At 43.6% G+C, this 19,221-nt stretch overlaps 1 protein-coding gene across 12 annotated transcripts in view; it reads right to left on the bottom strand.

Moving 5' to 3' along the window:
• The window catches only part of ZBTB20 (zinc finger and BTB domain containing 20), a 707,334-nt gene that overhangs the window by 206,483 nt on the left and 481,630 nt on the right, over positions 1-19,221 (bottom strand). For all 12 annotated transcript variants that reach the window (XR_006388154.1, XM_044284171.1, XM_044284173.1 and 9 more), the window contains one exon: positions 12,284-12,349. The gene's annotated coding sequence lies outside the window, so the exon portion shown is untranslated. The remainder of the gene's footprint in view (positions 1-12,283; positions 12,350-19,221) is intronic.

The raw sequence follows: 19,221 nt of genomic DNA on the forward strand, positions 1-19,221 counted from the left end.
GAGGTGGATGTGTGTGGATGGGAGGGCGAGGCCGCATGACTCACGGATGACTCAGGAGTTCACATTTTTATGAATGAACTGTGCTGGGTCACCGTCTCTTCCCTCTCTGCCGCTGAACATGCTGCTTGCACACGGTTGGGGTCGCTGCATTATGCTGGGGTACTTCTAAATGATTGCTTTTACATGAGGGCCCCCCGGCTGCAGGCGTCTGTGTGTATAAGAGGGTGTCACCCTGGAAACCGTTCTGGCTGTCCTTCCTAATAAAGATGCGTTAATAATGGTCCTGCCGATCGCCTCTGGCGGACCGCCGCGTGATGCATGTTCCTCTGTACGTCTGTCTTACCTCACTAGGCCCTGACCCTGACTGCTTCTTCGAGCTATATATCGGCGATGTGTCGTGTAGACGTGTGAGTCACTCAGGACTGTAAATTTCAGCAGAAGGATGCTTTCACTTGCTATTGTCAAGGGTTAAAGTGCTCGGATGATATCGCTAAAGGCATAAAGGCAGGCTGTTTGCGGCACCGATTCCTCTCTGGGACGGAGGGGGTTTAATAATTCTTTAACCAAAATCTTTCCCAGCTATCAGATGTGTATTAGACCGTTCATACTGAGCTTTCTGGTTCATGAATATAAAGCCACAACTATAGTGAAGACTGACACGGATGAGGAAAGCAGGAGAAGAAAGTCATTTTACCGAGCCGGGTGACAACCGCTATGGGCACTGTGGTTGTCACTCAGCATCTATGTATTACACGGTAGGGGGCCGAGATAAAAATTGAACAAAAAATAAAACAGAGACAACTACAATGTAAATTTTTTTCTTTCTCAAAAATGTATTGTGAAAAGTAACTGAAATTACACAGACGTATTCGCCGCCGTCATTTTCCGCGTGTGGTGATATTTTGTGTAATTATACTTAAGTAAAACTGTAATAAACGCCTAACGGGCTCAAAATACGTCAGCTAGTGGATTGTGTGCCATAACCAGTGACCTCGGGCTCTTCTCTAGTCACTGACTTCACATTACCTTCTATATGGTTCCTTCCATAATATATAACATTAACCCCCACCCCAGATAGATGTCTGCACCGTTTTTTTGTCTGGCCGAAATGCGGCGCTCATGCTGGAAATTGGCCAAATCCCCTCTGAATCCCATTATAGTAAATGGGGCCTGGCGGACCTATGCCGATATGGTAAACTTCGGCAGGCTGCCCCTCTGCAGGAAACAGCCTGCTGGATAACTTTACCGGATATGTGAAAGTAGCCTAAGACAGGTATTTCCCTGGTCTACTTATGATGAAGATGCCTTGAGAATGACCAATGGTAGCCGTGAACGTTCTCAAGCTCCCAGCCACTGAGATACTGGACGGTGGATTTATCTCTCATTGGCTGAGACAGATGTCAATCAGCTGATGAGAGTGCAGGAATGACTCTTTCCAGAGTGTGGGAACAGTCTATGTTACTCTCACATCATGTCTCATGGTGATCTTACTGAGAAGCTATCTTGGCCATTCTAAGCCTGGAGTCTCATTCTCAAATGTTCCTGCTATAGAAAGATGTACCCCAGGTCGTTTCTTACCATTTTTGCTCTTAAACCGACGTAACTCTCCAATTTCCCCAAAATATTCTCTATTAAAGGAATCTTGTGGACAACCATCAATGTACGTAGATCCCAGAGGAAGTTATGACTAATCATTGTCCCACATTAACCCTATGGAATTAATGATCCATCTAATCCCAGAATATTCCCTAGTGACCCCAATCTTCTCAAATATAAGAAATTTCTTCAGCATCCATTGACACAGTGACTGGATTTACTGTCTATGACTAACCCCGTCTTTCCACTATCCCAACCTACCCACTAGATACTAGAAGATCCACTAGTGGGCTACATATGCAGTACAAGAAAGACATCTCTTGAACAACCAGTCAAACATGTATGTGTTCGTAACTGTCAGAATGAAAGGATTAGGTTAAAATACAAGTGCCAGATTCTTCTTAGGGAGAGCTCCATAAACATTAGATGGTCAACTGACCTTGCCAAAATCTTTGGGTTCAGCTGACCTTCTTCTAATGGTTATGGGCATCCTAATATTTTTTAGTAGCCTACATCTTCTCCATCTCTTCCAACTGTCTTCTCTGATTATCACCCACCTGGCTCCCACTCTCATCCAGCTAATTTCCAGGTGGACTATAACTTCTCCAGTAAACGTAAGAAGTCTCTTAGACAAATAGAGATATAATGCCAAGAGAATGATTGTCACTGGCTGACCGTCTTATCCATCCATTAGATGACCTTAGGACTTGCCACACGGCTAATACCCTCTACTAATACGAAGGAATTTTTTGGACAACCGACAGTACCAACATAGTTTCTGCTGACCTTATCCATGCCATGGTGGTCTCCATCTCTAACACAGTTTAGGAACCATCTAAGGGAAGAATATGAAGGCCTAAAGTCTGACTTACCCATGAACATTACCTAGTGGTCTACTCCTTCTCCTAAACCCAAAGTTCCTCTTTCTCAACCACTGATTTACTACCAAGAAGAAAAAGACCAGACACCATTTATGGAGACAAAATCGTCCAAGGGAAGAATATGAAGGACTAAATTGTACCTTGAACGTTACCTAGTGGTCTACGTCGTCTCCTAAACTCAAAGCTCCTCTTCAATCACTAATTTACTACTGGGAACAAAAAGATCAGACACCATTTATGGACTCTTCCCATTTTTTCCTCCAACAAAACCTGACTTTGAACTCCCACAACTCTTGCTTTTCCTTCAGTTCTATATTAGAAGCTTTTAGAATTCAGCAATTTCTAGACTCCTACCCACAATTCTTGCTTTCATGCCTTTCTCGCTGCTGTGGGAACAGCTTGCTTTGAATGTCTCTTTGACACAAATAGATTTTTAATGTATTTTATACAATGACGGGCACGGTGCCATGTTCTGCCCAGCACAAGATGCATTACTGTTAGAACTCGTCATCTGATCTGCAGACCCGGCCTGCCCTATACATTGTAGATGGTGCAATCCGCAGACTACGGATATTATAGACGGCGTTGGAGTCGCAGACGACAGAACATCTCATTAAATCATCTGAAGCCATTTTCCTATACAACGTGTCAGCGTTCAAACCCGAACGTTGCTACGAGTTTGTTTGCGTTTTGTCTTGCCGTGTCACATTAAATGCATTAAGAACAAGGATATGAAACAAATGTCTGAGTAAGACTCGATGATGCCACTAGAAACAAGTTGCTTTGTACATTGGTTTGACAAGTGCATTAAAAGAAGTGTATGTCAAGGAGGAGAAGAGAATCTGTGCTTCACCGGCGTTCCCGGAGGTGACACTTCTGCAGGCTGAGGTGCAATTTGTCTTTCATGCAACGCTCAGACTTGTCTGGCTCTATTGTTGCTACCTGCCTCCGTCAGAGAGGAGAAAGTCAAGCTCTTCTTGAGCGTGTTCACTCGCTCTGACATGTGCTTCCTTTTATTTACTATCTGAAAACCAGGTTGCATTGGGGAACGGAACATCTCCCGAGTGCCTCCCGTGTGCACCTGCCATCCTAACATTAATGAACCACCCCCTTATACAATGTATGGGATTCCCCCCCCCAATTTTTTTAAAGGCAAAGTCTCTATTATTCTCTATTATCAGCCACTTCATGATCGTTCGCTGTAGTGTTCTTCAATAGGAGACAGTACAGGAGATATCCCTGCCCCCATACCACCACTTTATCTTCAGTAGGTCACTAGGGCTGTACTTTAGGTATAGTGGCCACAGGGGTGTAACTGGGTCCCAATGCAGAATCTTTAACAGCCTGTCATATGCCACTTGCATTACTGACATCTTTGGGCATCGCGGCTTGGGAGCGACTGCAAGATCTGCACCCCCTGGTTAAGGCCCTAGCTATAGGGGTGCAAGATTGCAGATGCACCCAGGACCTGGTGGAGAAAATGGCCCCTCTGCCACATAAGGCGCAGTAAATGGCACATCGAAGGTGAGGGGCTCTGCTATAGATTGTGCACTGGGTTGGACCAAAAGTACTACAAGTGTTCAAAAACTTTCTGCATGGAGAAATATGTGGAGTGCATCCCGAACACAGCCTAAATATCATCGTCTGAACGTGAAGTCTGAGCTCTCCGCCGATATATCCTGCCTGCAGGCCTGGCGTTCCGATACACAAATCAGCAGACGAGGAGCAGCAGCCGTGTGACTTTCATTTGCAAAAAGGCTACAGAGAATCTTTTTATTTTCCAGGCTTTTATGTCTTCTCTGAGTTTTCCCCCTTTGATCTTATGTGATCTTCCAGGAGCAAACAAACCTGAAGCTGCTGCACCGATTAATACCACCAATGTGGATCCGGGGAGCGTGTCCTGCAGCACACGGGGTCTCTACTGGGGCCTGGGACTTCATTCCTTATCTGTCCCCATCCTGCATTTACTACTTATGGGACTTATAGTGCTGTGGAACTACAACTCCCAGCATTCCCTGATCATTTGTCAGGTAATGTTCAGCAACTATAACCCTAACTTTTACAAATAGATAGATAGATATGAGATAGATAGATAGATAGATAGATGAATTTATCATTGATTTACTCAATCTAGTTTTGCGACACAACTATTTTGCATTTATGGATCATTTTTACTTGCAATAGCATGGGACCGCCATGGGGTCCAACGTGATGCCCACATATTTAAATATATTCATGGCAGCCATTGAAGAGAGATATGTCTATGTATCCCACCACTTCGACCAGGTGTTGGGGTGGTGGTGATACATAGACAATATCTTCTTGATTTGGACAGGGGATGAACCTGCTTTGCATAGGTTTCATCACCATTTGAATCAAATTGATCCTGACATTAGCTTTACACTAACATCATCAATTGAACAAGTTCAATTTCTTGACACAGCAGTGCATACGGTGGGTGATAGTTTCAGTACTGACCTATACACTAAGCCTACTGATTGCAATAATTTATTGAGATATGAAAGTTGTCATCCTAGATCAACGGTTAATTCTTTACCGTACAGTTTTTGAGAATTGAGCGCATTGTACAAGACCCAAATAAACTTCCTATTAGGTATCAGGAAATGTCACAAAAAATTAGACAAAGAGGCTATTCCTCCAAGAAGATACAGAAACATTTGTCCAATGCTCTCACCTATCAACATTCTGAGACAAAGAAAGACAAGACTCCCATTGCATGTATACCCTTTGTTTCTACCTTTTCAGAACAAAGCAGTCAATTCAGTAACATCATCACAAAACATTGACCAATACTGACTAATAATCTGAAACACATTAAAGAACTGTCTATACCTCCACTGATGTCACATCGATGCCCCCCCAATTTGTGGTATAAATAAGTGAAGGCTGATGTGTCTAGTAAGAGAGTTGTACAAACCTATATCAGCACGAAGAGATTGGGATGTTACCCTTGTCTGAGTAGCGGTAATTGCTCGTACATTGCTTGTTAAAAGGTGATACCTTCATCCACCCCACTTTGGGGACACGTCCTGACATCCGCCATTTCCTAACCTGTGATAGTACACATGTGATTTATCTTCTTCAGTGCCCTTGTAACCTACTCTATGTTGGAGAGAAAGACCACTTGGGACCTGAAGACAAGATTAAATCAACACCGGTACACAATACAACAAAAAAGAAAGGACCTACCAGTTCCTAAACATTTCATTCAGTTTGGACATAAGGAGAAGGGCCTTAAGTTTAGAATCCTGGATCATGTTCCACCCTTGAAGAGATAGAGAGTTGGTGCTCAAACAAAAAGAGAACCAAAGGATTTACCGGCTACAGACCCTTAGACATCAAATGGGGTCTTTTCAGTTAGGATTATTTGGTGCTCTATGGTCTCCTGAGGTGGAACCTCTTCCTCAAGATATGATGTGGGATGTTATGAATGATGTTATGTCTTTCTGTTACTTTATTATTTTTACTTACTGTTACTTTATTATTTTTTACTGATATGTGTTTCTTTACCCTGTAGAAAAGAATTACCTTTGTCTACTTGTCATCCCTATACCATATTAGTTCCAGTATCGGTTTACTTCTAAGGATTATGCCCTGGACTTACAAATGGCCACAATTGTTGTTCCTCCAAGACTGCTCTCCATTGACACACATTGGCCGACAATTTTTTTGTACTACCGAGTTGAGGTCCAGTTTGACCTATTGGTGGTCTTTCCACCTTCAACTCTATTATACCGTGGGTCTCATGTTCTTCTAATGTCCAATTTCTTCCTAACTTAGGGACAAAAATATGACATCATGACACAGTGTTGGGAGGGGGTAATTTTGGCTCCTTGGGAGGGGAATGAATTAGTGCCTCCTCTTATGGGGGCATAATTGGTGGGAGAGGATGGGCCACTGACACTGGCCATCCCCTCTCGCTACTCCCTAGACACCGATAGTCGTTAAATTGGTGTCCCCCCCTTTTTTAATGGATCACATATGGTGAACGAAGAGAAGCCACTGATACTGGCTATCACTTCTCTCCTCCTTTCAGATATCGATAGTGGATGATGGATTGTGGACCCACGCTTTATTTATTTATTTGCTGGGATATATTTGCTTGTATGTATCCTCTTATATTTTCTGTATATTTGTTGTCACCATATTTGGGTATATAGGAGTTACTCAGCCCTGGATGGTTCTCCTTGTTTATTATGTATGGCTCTTCTGGTTGCGATCCCCTGTTTTCGGGTTAGACTACAGGTGGTTTTCTTGGAGATTGCTTCTGGTTTACTTGTGAAACAATGAGTGGGCCAGTCAGGTGACGGCCTGGCGCTCCTCTCCCCGCCCCTTGTTGTCGCCACGACGCCTCACAGAGCGCTCACGGGTTGTGCGTGATGACGTCCTGGGGTGCATGGTTTGGTGCCATGCGTCTCCTGGGCATGCGCACTGGTCATTAGCAGACACCACTTTACCCACTATTACCACCAATGGTATAGTAGTTGTCAGATTTCAATGTACCTTTGCAGCTGTTGCTGTTTTCACTTAGATGAATTACGGTATATTCACTCCAGGGGATATCAGTAGCAGCACCTTTATGCACCAGTCACTTTATCTATTTTTACTGTACTTTGTGGATTTATATTGAATTTATGGTGTAACAATCATGTAATATATATGCAATGATGGATTTCTTTATATGGTTCATGTACATAATCACTGTAATTGTCACTCATTATATAATTATGGATTTTGATCATTCTATGGGTATATACCGTATGTCTTCACTTGACATCATTCATTTACTTGACAAAGGCCTCATTGTGCTGGGCTGAAACCTTGCGACTGGGGAAATAAACGGGTCTAACACCCTTCACGGATACTGGAGCGCTGCCTCACCATTTGTTTTTGGATATTGTCTATGGATTTATGCCTGAAATCTAGGAGGGATTACACCCAACCTTACCACTGACTGTGCTGCTATTATTCTTTGTTTATTGTGATAGATAGATAGATAGATAGATAATCCAGCTCATACAGTGATGCCGGATTATGGGAATGTTCTGTGGACCTCGTGTAACCAGTGCTCGCTCTCGGCTTCCTCCAGATGTTGCTGAAGTCCTTTGTGGAGGAGACCCAGGAGGTAAGTGCCCCCGGCAGGATCACCTAAGTGTTCCTGATTGCTGATATAAGGCGGCGTGGATGTCTAATTGCCCTATTGCTGCAACCAAAGTCTGTAAACATCCATAATGATGAGCGCGAGGTTCCAGAATATCCGAGCTGCAAAACAGATGATCAGGGTAATCAGCGGGGAGAGCGGCTTTAATTATTGATAGGAATAAAACTTCTGGTCAATAATTCATCCCGGTAATAAGTGCGCCTATTGTCTCGCCTTCTACATTTAGCACCATACATGGCGGGTACGATGGAGAATCGGTCACAGCTCCAGAGTAACCTGCTGCTGCCAGCCCGGGTAGGACCACCCTCCAGGACTGTAAGTAGGGAGGGGAGTGCAGTCCGACTAGAGCCCTGTGAGGGAGGCACCGAGGCTTTTCATGCTTAGGTAGAAATACTACAAAATACGATGAGCTGTGAAAGGGTTAAGAAGCCCGGGTAACACTGCACACCCCTGCCAGCCATGACCTGCTGACTCTGAGAGCCGCCAGCGCCACGTTGTGCAGGATGCGGCAATGTGTGAGCGCTGACCTCGTCTTCCTGAGAAGCTTCTGCAGGTGCCAGCTCCTGGTGCTCCCTGATTGTGGGCACAGCCCTGCAATGCCTCCCGGGTGAGGAGACATCTGGCCAATGTCCCAGTGTGTCAGGCGTCTCCTGATATCAGCGAGTCCTGACCGCATTCTTACTAAACCTCTTCCTACCTCTCCTGGGGCACAACACCAATCCAACTCTGCTCTGTCTGACCACTGGAAGCACGATGCCACGCGTGGCTCACAAATACAGCACGTGCCAAACAGAGCACTGAGGACCGGCACATATCAACCCCAGTGACTGCTCACCTGACAGTTTGGTACCGGTTTCATTATTGGATGGAGGTCCAATGAATGGGCACCATTTTTACCTATCATTAATTATCTATTGTAATACCAGAACCGTCTTCGGGGGCAGCCATATAGGATGTACACCCCCCCGTTTCCCCTATTGTCTACAAAGGTGACTGCAGCAGAGTGTGCATGCTTTATGGCAGATGCAATGTGATGACCACTAATAATAAGGAGATGATTCTGCTGACCCTACCCTGTAATTATAATGAGATGACTCTGCTGACCCTGCCCTCTAATAATGAGATGACTCTGCTGACCCTGCCCTCTAATAATAATGAGATTAATCTGCTGACCCTTCCCTCTAATAATGAGATGACTGGGCTGACCCTTCCCTCTAATAATGAGATGACTGGGCTGACCCTGCCCTCTAATAATGAGATGACTGGGCTGACCCTGCCCTCTAATAATGAGATGACTGGGCTGACCCTGCCCTCTAATAATGAGATGACTGGGCTGACCCTGCCCTCTAATAATGAGATGACTGGGCTGACCCTGCCCTCTAATAATGAGATGACTGGGCTGACCCTGCCCTCTAATAATGAGATGACTCTACTGACCCTGCCCTCTAATAATGAGATGACTGGGCTGACCCTGCCCTCTAATAATGAGATGACTCTACTGACCCTGCCCTCTAATAATGAGATGACTCTACTGACCCTGCCCTCTAATAATGAGATGACTCTACTGACCCTGCCCTCTAATAATGAGATGACTCTACTGACCCTGCCCTCTAATAATGAGATGACTGGGCTGACCCTGCCCTCTAATAATGAGATGACTGGGCTGACCCTGCCCTCTAACTTTGAGATCACATTTCTACACATAATAACGAAATGAGTTTGATGCCGCTGCCCTCTAATAATAATGAGATGACTCTGCTGCCCCTGCCCTTTAATAATAATGAGATGACTCTGCTGGCCCTGCCCTCTAATAATAATGAGATGACTCTGCTGGCCCTGGCCTCTAATAATAATGAGATGACTCTGCTGGCCCTGCCCTGTAATAATAATGAGAAGACTCTGCTGACCCTGGCCTCTAATAATAATGAGATGACTCTGCTGACCCTGTCCTCTAATAATAATGAGATGACTCTGCTAACCCTGTCCTCTAATGATATAATAAGGTAATTCTTTTGACTCTACCCTCTAATGATGAAGAGATGACTCTGCTGACCCACCCCTCTAATGACATGAAGGAGACTCTACTGAACAAGCCCCTGTTTACACAGTAAAGCAGGAAATGTCACCATATTGTGCATGCTCCAGTATGGGAACTGTAATATTTTGCAATACTTTTCATATAAACACATAAAAGATAATTAAAATATTGGTATTTTCTGACTATCCATACCACGCCTCACGCCCTGTGATATATCCTTTCCTACCACAGTTTTTAGTTGGAGGATGGTAGTCACATGACTGTGAACCTGACAACTATGGAAATAAGGGAGTGGAGTCTGACACCTATTTGTTTGCACGGGAAAATAGTTGTCATAGAGACAACTGTAGCTGTCATACCGCCGCAGAGGCGGCAGGGGGTAGAACAGGCGGGTAAGGAGCACACTGCGTGATTTATATTATGTTTGGATGAACTTTTTCTATTAAAAAAAAATCTCAAAATGGGAAATAAAACCTTGTGTTTTACCGAATCAGAAATGAGAAATTAGTGTTTTTCTAATTGACTTAAATTCATTATAGGAAGAGAAAAATCATCATCAGGCTCCGGGACTAAGCTTCATGCGGAATTAATTTGTCACAGAATAAATCTAATTTGGTGAAGAAGCCGCAGTTTTTGTTTCTACAGGAATTTTTTGCTTTGCAAAATGTACTGGTGGCGGATAATGAATAAGTAAGAAGATATAATTTCTAACATCTAATAATATACCCAAAATATAATTACTGAACATAAAAGTGATAATATACCACCAGCGGCGCTGGAAAGTGCAGATACAGAGCAGCACAACAATATTCCTGCTTTAGAAGTAGTGACCGGGCCATTCATGGGCACAGATAGGCCTATAATAGGGCACAGGTCCATATTTTAGGGTAAGGACAGGGGTCGCTCTTATCAGGGTGGGGTGCTCTGTGGTTAGGCTCTTTAGGGTGCTATAGCCTCCCACACCAGTCCTCTTAGGGTGCTATAGCCTCCCACACCAGTCCTCTTAGGGTGCTATAGCCTCCCACACCAGTCATCTTAGGGTGCTATAGGGCTAGCTATCCTTGGTTTTTGTCAACCAGGAGACCCGACCCTGCCTGCAACCCAAGATCGGAATTACCCTATATACAAGGGATACCACGAACGCTCCACAGTGCAACAATAGAAGGACTGAATCAATGGTCGTCCCCACAGCATGAAGCAGTAATACACCGTTTACGATTACAGTGGGTAAGACCCCATTTTCCTGGTTCTTCAAAACACTGTGTTTAATGGTATCCCTAACTGTTGTGTGGGAGATTACAGTTTATAATAACAGACCCCTCACATGGGTTCTATATATTTTATGACAGTAATCTGAATTATTTCTGCGTTTTCCTGATTAGGGGCGCTCCTTGCTCTTTTATGTTATACACTAATACAGCTTAGGTTTTAGCATACCCTTATTTTAAGATTTTTTTGAATCTAGCCTTTTCAGGGTTCTTGATAAAAAAAATCTCCACCTCGACAGTTGGAATTTGCATATACACAAGGGGCAATTGCTCTGAAGGCCTGCGATGTCTACAGGACATGTACTAGATGCTGTGTTTACAGGCCATGTACTAGATGCTGTGTTTACAGGCCATGTACTAGATGCTGTGTTTACAGGCCATGTACTAGATGCTGTGTTTACAGGCCATGTACTAGATGCTGTGTTTAAAGGCCATGTACTAGATGCCATGTTTACAGGCCATGTACTAGATGCTGTGTTTACAGGCCATGTACTAGATGTCGTGTTTAAAAGGCATGTACTAGATACCATGCTGACAGACTATGTACTAGATGCTTTGTTTACAGGCAATGTACTAGATGTCGTGTACTAGATGCCGTGTTTACAGGCCATGTACAAGATGCCGTGTTTACAGGCCATGTACAAGATGCCGTGTTTACAGGCCATGTACTAGATGCTGTGTTTACAGGCCATGTACTAGATGTCGTGTTTACAGGCCATGTACTGGATTCCATGTTTACAGGCCATGTATTAGATGCTACGTACTAGATGCCATGTTTACAGGCCATGTACTGGATTCCATGTTTACAGGCCATGTATTAGATGCTACGTACTAGACACCATGTTTACAGGCCATGTATTAGATGCCATGTACTAGACACCATGTTGACAGGCCTTATACTAGATGCCGTGTTTACAGGCCATGTACTGGATTCCGTGTCAACTATTTCTGAAATGATTACATCCACACCAACCACCGCTTCCAGCACCAGCGTTACGTCAGAATCAATCTGTAAGAAATGTTGATGATCTCTTAACAATCACTTGTGAGAAGTTCCCTGAAATGCTATTGTAACATCACCGTAAATTTGTCCAAATGAGAAACTAAGGCCTGCTACATCTGTAGAGACACAGCTAGGACAAGCACATCACACCTGGAAATGAGCATCCTTTAAGACTCAGCAAGACAACACTACACCAAGGTCCACTACATCTGTGAAATATGCAGTAGATCTCTTCTCTCACTTCTTGTTCCAACAGAAACCACAGACATTAACATTACTACAGAGCATGGTACGCCAACCAGTAGGTCTACTTACCCAACTGGAACCTTAGATGCCCCACATGTAGCGCCTTTTCTTGAAGCCCCAAGACCAGGATCAGAGCTGAAACATAAAACGATTTACAGAATAAATAATGAGAAAGTAAAAAAGTGCAATTAATATTCGTATGTGAAATGCTACACATGGGTCATCCAATCTACCAGACAGGTGATAACACCTGAGACGGCACAACACACCACCATGGCACCATATTAAGCATCCGATTATGGTCTTCTTCACCAACAGTTACTCTTAAATGACTGATTATTTGATGCTGCTTTGGAAACCACAATTACTCCTTGTGTTGGGCATTTCCGGGCTAATGGGGCAAGAGCTGAGAATTCAGAATATGTGAGGAGACACCACAGATCTGTCCAGTAATTAATTATTTTTTCATGCCAGGGATTAAGACTTAATTAGGGTGGTGCAGAATGCGTCAGGAAGAATGTGACTGTCTTACTCACTTCAAAGGGGTGTAAAGGCACCGGAGCATGTGCTGAACACATGGCATGTTCTATCAGGGCTTCTAAGTAAATGTAATAAGCAGATAAGACGTCCCTCAACGGGTCACATACCCAACTTTCCGCTCAGTAAGTTCACATATGAAGACAAACTAATGTTGATGCTTCTGCTGACTGCTAGATGGACCTACAAAACATGAGCTGAGGGTGTGCATTGTCTGATCTGCTAGGGGCCATACCCACCATGCTAACAAGGAGTGAAGAGACCCGCAATTTACAACCCTACTCTGGTCATCAGACTTTTTTCTAACCACTTCCAATAGCTTCTAAAGAATCCATCAGGCTAGGTGGCCTGCTAACTTCTACCTAGCTGAATCCCCAAACAATATTTAGAAGACAATGGTAGTCCTGTTGAAGGATCGTCACAACCAGCTGCTAAAGGGCTCAATATTTAAGAAATTTCCAAAAAGCTACATGACAATGCTGGATACTTCCTTGCACTATACAATTATTGGGTAACCAACATCTCAACCAACTGGGAGCAGATACTCCAAACCATCTTTGAGGTCTGCTCTCCAAATCACGTCTAAGAAGCCAATGTAGATCCTAATCCACAGTCTATAAGGTCACAGTATCAGTGGTTTTCTCTGTTGCCTCGCAGCGCTGGGGTCTTGAGTTCAAATCCAACTTTCATGGAGTTTGTATAAATCTTCGTGTCTCTATTGGGTTTTCCTCAAGGTACTCACGTTTCCTACCACAGTCCAAAAAAATATCGATCAATTTATTGGCTTCCATGAAACTGGCAGTCATATATAAGATAGGGAAATAAGATTCCCCATCGGGGACATGGACTGGTCTGAGTGATGACAATCTCTGTACATGCCTGTGGAATATCTTGGCAATGAAAAAGCAACTGGAAATAAAAATTACGGTTTGGAAGATAATATTTCCAGCTTATTTCCCCAAAATACTATCCAACAACGTCAACCATTGTGAACGTTACAACCTCGTTAGGAAGGGTTCAATCTAATTCATCTGGAAGTCTTCTGTAACCAAAGTCTGCACAATGGCCAGACCTCTAACCATTTTCTTGACGGTTCTCTTGACGTGAATGGCCTTTAAATGCCTAGCTACAGTGTGTGGAAACTTACATCTCCAGCTTCTTTCCTACTGAATATATAACCTGGTTCATCTTATAAAAAGTCTTCTGTAACCAGCGTGTGCTCAATGGCTAAGCTCCCAACCATCACCTCAAGCCAAAGAATTTCTGACTGGGGCACACTAATGCCATAATTTAAGAAGGGTGTTGCCTGGGAGTATTTGGAATTTCCAGCTTGCTTTTTAAATATTACTATCTTCTTCAAGGCCAGCCATCTAGCACGTTATATCTTTGTCACCTGAGAGTCTACAAATGGGTTCGGCAACCTCGGGCACGCTGGCTGTGAGGGAACGACAACTCCCAACATGCTCCATTCACTTCTATAGGAGTTCTGACAAAAGCCAAGCAAGTGAGCATGCTGGGAGTTGTAGTTTTACCACAGAGGTTGCTGATCTTTGGTCTACAATAACCAAAATTTTGTAAAAAATAAAATATAAACTAAACAAAAAAAAACAAAAAACATCCAATCTTTGTCTTGAAAGTTCCGGGAGACTTCCATAATCTAAGTCTAGGGGAAGGGGGACACTTGAAGCTGGAAGGGTTTTCAAAATACATTATTTATAGGGCCACTGTATATGGAAGATTAAATCTTGAGCTTCTTACTTAAAGAATACTTAAGAATCTTGGAGGAACTTTTACAAGGTCAGGCATCCGGAACATTACAACCTCATTTTGAAGGATTTGCTTTCATTCACTGTCTATACATCTTCTACAACAAAATCTTGCTTTTAACCATTTTCTTGAAGGTTCCCAATCTAGCATCTTCTGAAACACACCTTACAGGTAGGGCCAGACATGCTGCTATGAAGTGTATTAAAATACATGTCTGTAAAGCCATAAAGTACACAAGAACCTTATTAGGAAGGATTTAATCTAATTCATTTGTAACAAGTCCAGACATTCAAGATTCTCAATCCAGCATCTTCCAGAAGACCTTCATAATCACTATCTATGGGTAGGGACATCTATAGGCGGTAAGGCATTAAGAATACTCGGCTAAAGGGCTACAGTGTCTGGATGCTCTAGCTTCTGTTCTAAAGTATTCTGCATTTTACATAGTCAGATATCCAAAACATCTGGCAGATTTAACATGGGCAACATGGAAGGGTACAATTTTACTCAAAAACATCTACCCTAACCAAACATTGAGTTGATGGTCCTCAATCCAGCATCTTCTGGAAGAACTCTTTTTACCACATGGGCAACATGCTTTGACAGGTTACCATTTCATTCGGAGGCATTCATTCTCATTCGTCGACATCAGACACCTAGAACGTCACAACCTAAAGGTTCAACCCTTTTAGTCTTCTAGAAACCTTCTGTAACTAAAGACCAGAGATCAGACATCCAACCACTGAGCTGAAGGTTCTCAATCCAGCATCTTCTGGAACACCTCATTAAAGGGGTTGTCCGGGTTCAGAGCTGAACCCGGACATCCCTCCATTTTCACCCCGGCAGCCCCCCTGACATGAGCATCGGAGCAGTTCATGCTCCGATGCTCTCCTTTACCCTGCGATAAATTGCGCAGGGCAAAGGCATTTTTAGCAGTTTCGGTGACGTACCGGGGCTCTCCATGGGGCTGACAGGAACCCTGGTGACGTCACCGGCACTGATGGGCGGGATCTAGCTCTGCCCTAGCCAGTAAAACAGCTAGGGCATAGCTAAAGCCCGCCCCTCAGAGCCGGTGACATCACCGAACACACTGCCGGGCAGAAATTACCGCCCGGCAGTGTGTTATTGAAAACAAAAGAGCCCATGCCCTGTGCGATTTAGCGCATGGCACGGGAGCATCGGAGCATGAGATGCTCCGATGCTAGGCTCAGGGATGTTGCCGGGGTGAAAATAAGGGTATGTCCAGGTTCAGCTCTGAACCCGGACAACCCCTTTAATCGCATGGGCAACATGGAAGGATACCATCCCCTTTAGAAACATTCAATCTCATTTACTGACTTAACACATGTAGAATATCACAACCTAATTAGGAAGGGTTCAACTTTAAAAAAAAAACAATTATTTACCTTCCCCTTAACCCTTTCTTTCCCACCCCTCCCTACCCTTGCGATGCATCTCAGATGCCTCTATCACACCAATAGAAGTGGAGAAAAGAAAACAATAAAAGAAAGAAAAAAGAACGAAAGAAGAATTAAGCGGGGGAAAGGGGGGGCGAGGAAGTTTAAAACCTCCATGCCTCCCATATCTTAGTCCATTTTTCTTGTAGTATTTCTTTGCTTATATAGAATATTTTCATAGTTTTTAACCTTATTAACAAAATTTATCCATGTGTTCACATTTGGAACATTTCGGGAGAACCAGACTCTAGTAATAAGGAGTCTTGCCAGGAACAATGTTCTACTCAGAAGAATCTTTTTATATTTATGGCAATTTACCTTAGAAAGATCACTCAGTAGGCAACATTCAGAGTCTCAGTTTAGTTTAGCAAGAACGTTATTAATGGCCCTCTAATATTCTTTTAGTTCTGGACAGGACCAAAGCGTATGTAGGTGATCTGCCCCGGGTCACACCGTGGACACTTAGAACTATCTTAACTTCATAAGGGCGCAATATATAATCTGTGCAAAATATTGAATTGTACCAGTACGTGATTGAAATGATAAGATATCACACTTAAATTCACATATATGTTTCCCCACCCCTCTAATTGGCTCCTTGGACAATCAATTCCCCAGGACCTTTGTCCCGGTGATCGTGTATTAATAAATAGGTGCAATTTTAACCCTCTGATCTAAATTCCCCAACAAATCATATGAAAGTATATCTATCTCTAACAGTGATTTTTCTTTTACACTAGAAAGTGCCGAGCGTAGCTGAAGGTATAGAAACCAAGACAAGTTACCCGTATTCTCCCTTTGTGCTAAGACTGAAAACGGAAGCATCTCCCTATTCCTCACAACCTGTGTAACATATGAGATATTATTTTTTTATCTAAAGCCTGTAGATGTGAGTTATGCCAAAGAGGAGTGCACTGAAGAGATCCCTTTATTCCCAACCAAGATCCCAGGACAGATAATAGCTTTTTAGCCTCTCTGTTCTCCGGTTCCACATTAACCAATTGCCCAGATTCCAATAATGTGAATATATTATTATATGAAGATCTCCTCACCAAGCTCATACACAGTACACATTTCTCCCATTCACTGTATGACCAGGGGCGTAACTACCATAGCGGCCGACCATGCGACTGCTATAGGGCCCAGGGCAAGAGGGGGCCCAGTTGGGATCGTCTCCTCTTCTACTGGGGGTGAAAACTTGGTCAGGACTCCACCTTCTAAAGGAACAACTTTTAGCAAATGAAGCAGTGGAAAAATGGCCCAAGGGTCATTGAAAAGGGTTAGATCATCAGTTAAAACTAACCCCTTTAATCATGTCTATAAACCTACCTCCAAATCCCATGTTCCCAAAGCCCTTCCAGAGGAATCTCCACTCCACCCTGTCAAAGGCCTTAGAGACAGAATGGAGCGGGAGACGTGTACAGACGATGAAGATTATAACCCGTTCTGATCTGGGTGTATAATTGATGGAATAACCTTAGAGAGTCTTGTAGTCAGAAACCTTGAGAGAAGCTTCACATCTGTGTTCAATAACGATATAGGTCTATATGACCCCAAATCTAAGGGGTCTTTACCTTTTTTAATATTAATATTATTACAGCTTCTGCCATTGACTCCGGTAGCCTCCCATCCTCCAATGAGTCAGGGAGGATGACCTCCCTGTATTTACGGTAGAATTCATATGGGAATCCGTCTGACCCAGGGGAGGAATTGCCAGAACATGCTTTAATTGCAGCCTCTAATTCCTGGGGTTCAACTCTATTAATCTTCTGGAGTCCAGAGATCAGACCTCCAACAGCTGAGTTAAAGCTTCTCAATCCAGCATTTTCTATAAATTCTCTTACATGAGCAACACGCTTTGGAAGGGCACAATCTTATTAGGAAGCACTCAGTCTCTTTCATGGACGTCAGACATCTAGAACATTACAACCTAGCTAGGGAGGGTTTGACCCGAGTTATCTTCTGGAAGCCTTCTGTAACTAAAGCTTAGTCTTAGCACCTACCTGAAGACCTCCGTGTCTAAGAGGAGGAGCACGTGTCATACCCTGCTCTGGATGTGTATTCATTCCATATTGCAGTCGCCATATAATGTTCTTGTAGGTGCTACAAACAGGAATGTTGATATTGAATCCTGTGAAGTAGTTTGATGAAAAAATGTCACCTCGATATAAAGAAAAATCAACAAAACCATCAAGTGGTGCCTGTCAGAGAAGCGCGCGATCTGCATAAATGAATGCTATTATCCATACCCGATATGTTTTGCATGCTATTTGAATACGGTTATATACTGTTGGCGGCGTCTGAGTGAAAAGCGGCTTTGAGAAGGGTAAATATTATTATGGAAATACCGCGTAATGCCGCTTGTCGTTTCCGGGTTCCATTTCTCTCTGTTTTCATTCCCAGTGAAAAAATAAAATACATATTGAGCGTCGCGTTACTCGTGTGAATAATTTCCTTTTGCATAATAAAGGAAAAGTCCTTGAATCCTCATCGCCGGCCGGGGGGATTGTGTATCGCGCTGAATGGGAATCTACTGTATGGGGATAATGCATGTACATTACACTCGGTCAAGTGATGTGAAGTTCTGTCTTTTATGGGCTGTGGAGAAACCTATACGCCTGATGAAGGGCGAGAGTGTTATGGTTTTGTATTAGATGTAATCCTCGCTGCTCCTCTGACTCCGCAAGAGAAACATCTGGTCGTTTTCAGATTCCCCTCGGATTCCCGACTTCAAAGAGAGTTATGAAGAATAACAAATACATGTCCTGGCATTGAGGGGTAAAATGGAACAGCAGGAGCGACTGGTAAAAACTGTCCTTATTTGACTGCTAGTGACAAGTGCCGCGGGCGGCGTGGTGAGAAAAGCCCAGAGGTTGAGAGAGACGAGTCCTTATCAATCGGGGCTCCAGGTGTCACAGGAAGACATCACTGGGAACGCTTACATGGAGGATTAGGGAGCTTCTGTCACTGCAGAGAGGGGGCCCCGAGACCACCGCACGTCTGTACAGGAGCCCGGAGAAGGCCAATGAAACGCTGCGCAAATAACACGCGTCCTGCTGATAGCGGCTGTCGTGTAAGAGGAGCAACGGAAGCACGTTAAAGGGCAAATGTACACCACCAGCACCGCCAAGTATCTACAGACCATGAATGGTGTCATACCCTGCTCCATTTCTTCACTTTGTCACATGAACCAGGAAGCTCAGGATGAGCAATCTTATAAGACTCCCTATGACAGAAGAGCGCTGC

The sequence above is a fragment of the Bufo gargarizans genome, chromosome 3 (genome assembly GCF_014858855.1).
Source record: "Bufo gargarizans isolate SCDJY-AF-19 chromosome 3, ASM1485885v1, whole genome shotgun sequence".
Lineage (NCBI taxonomy): Eukaryota > Metazoa > Chordata > Amphibia > Anura > Bufonidae > Bufo > Bufo gargarizans.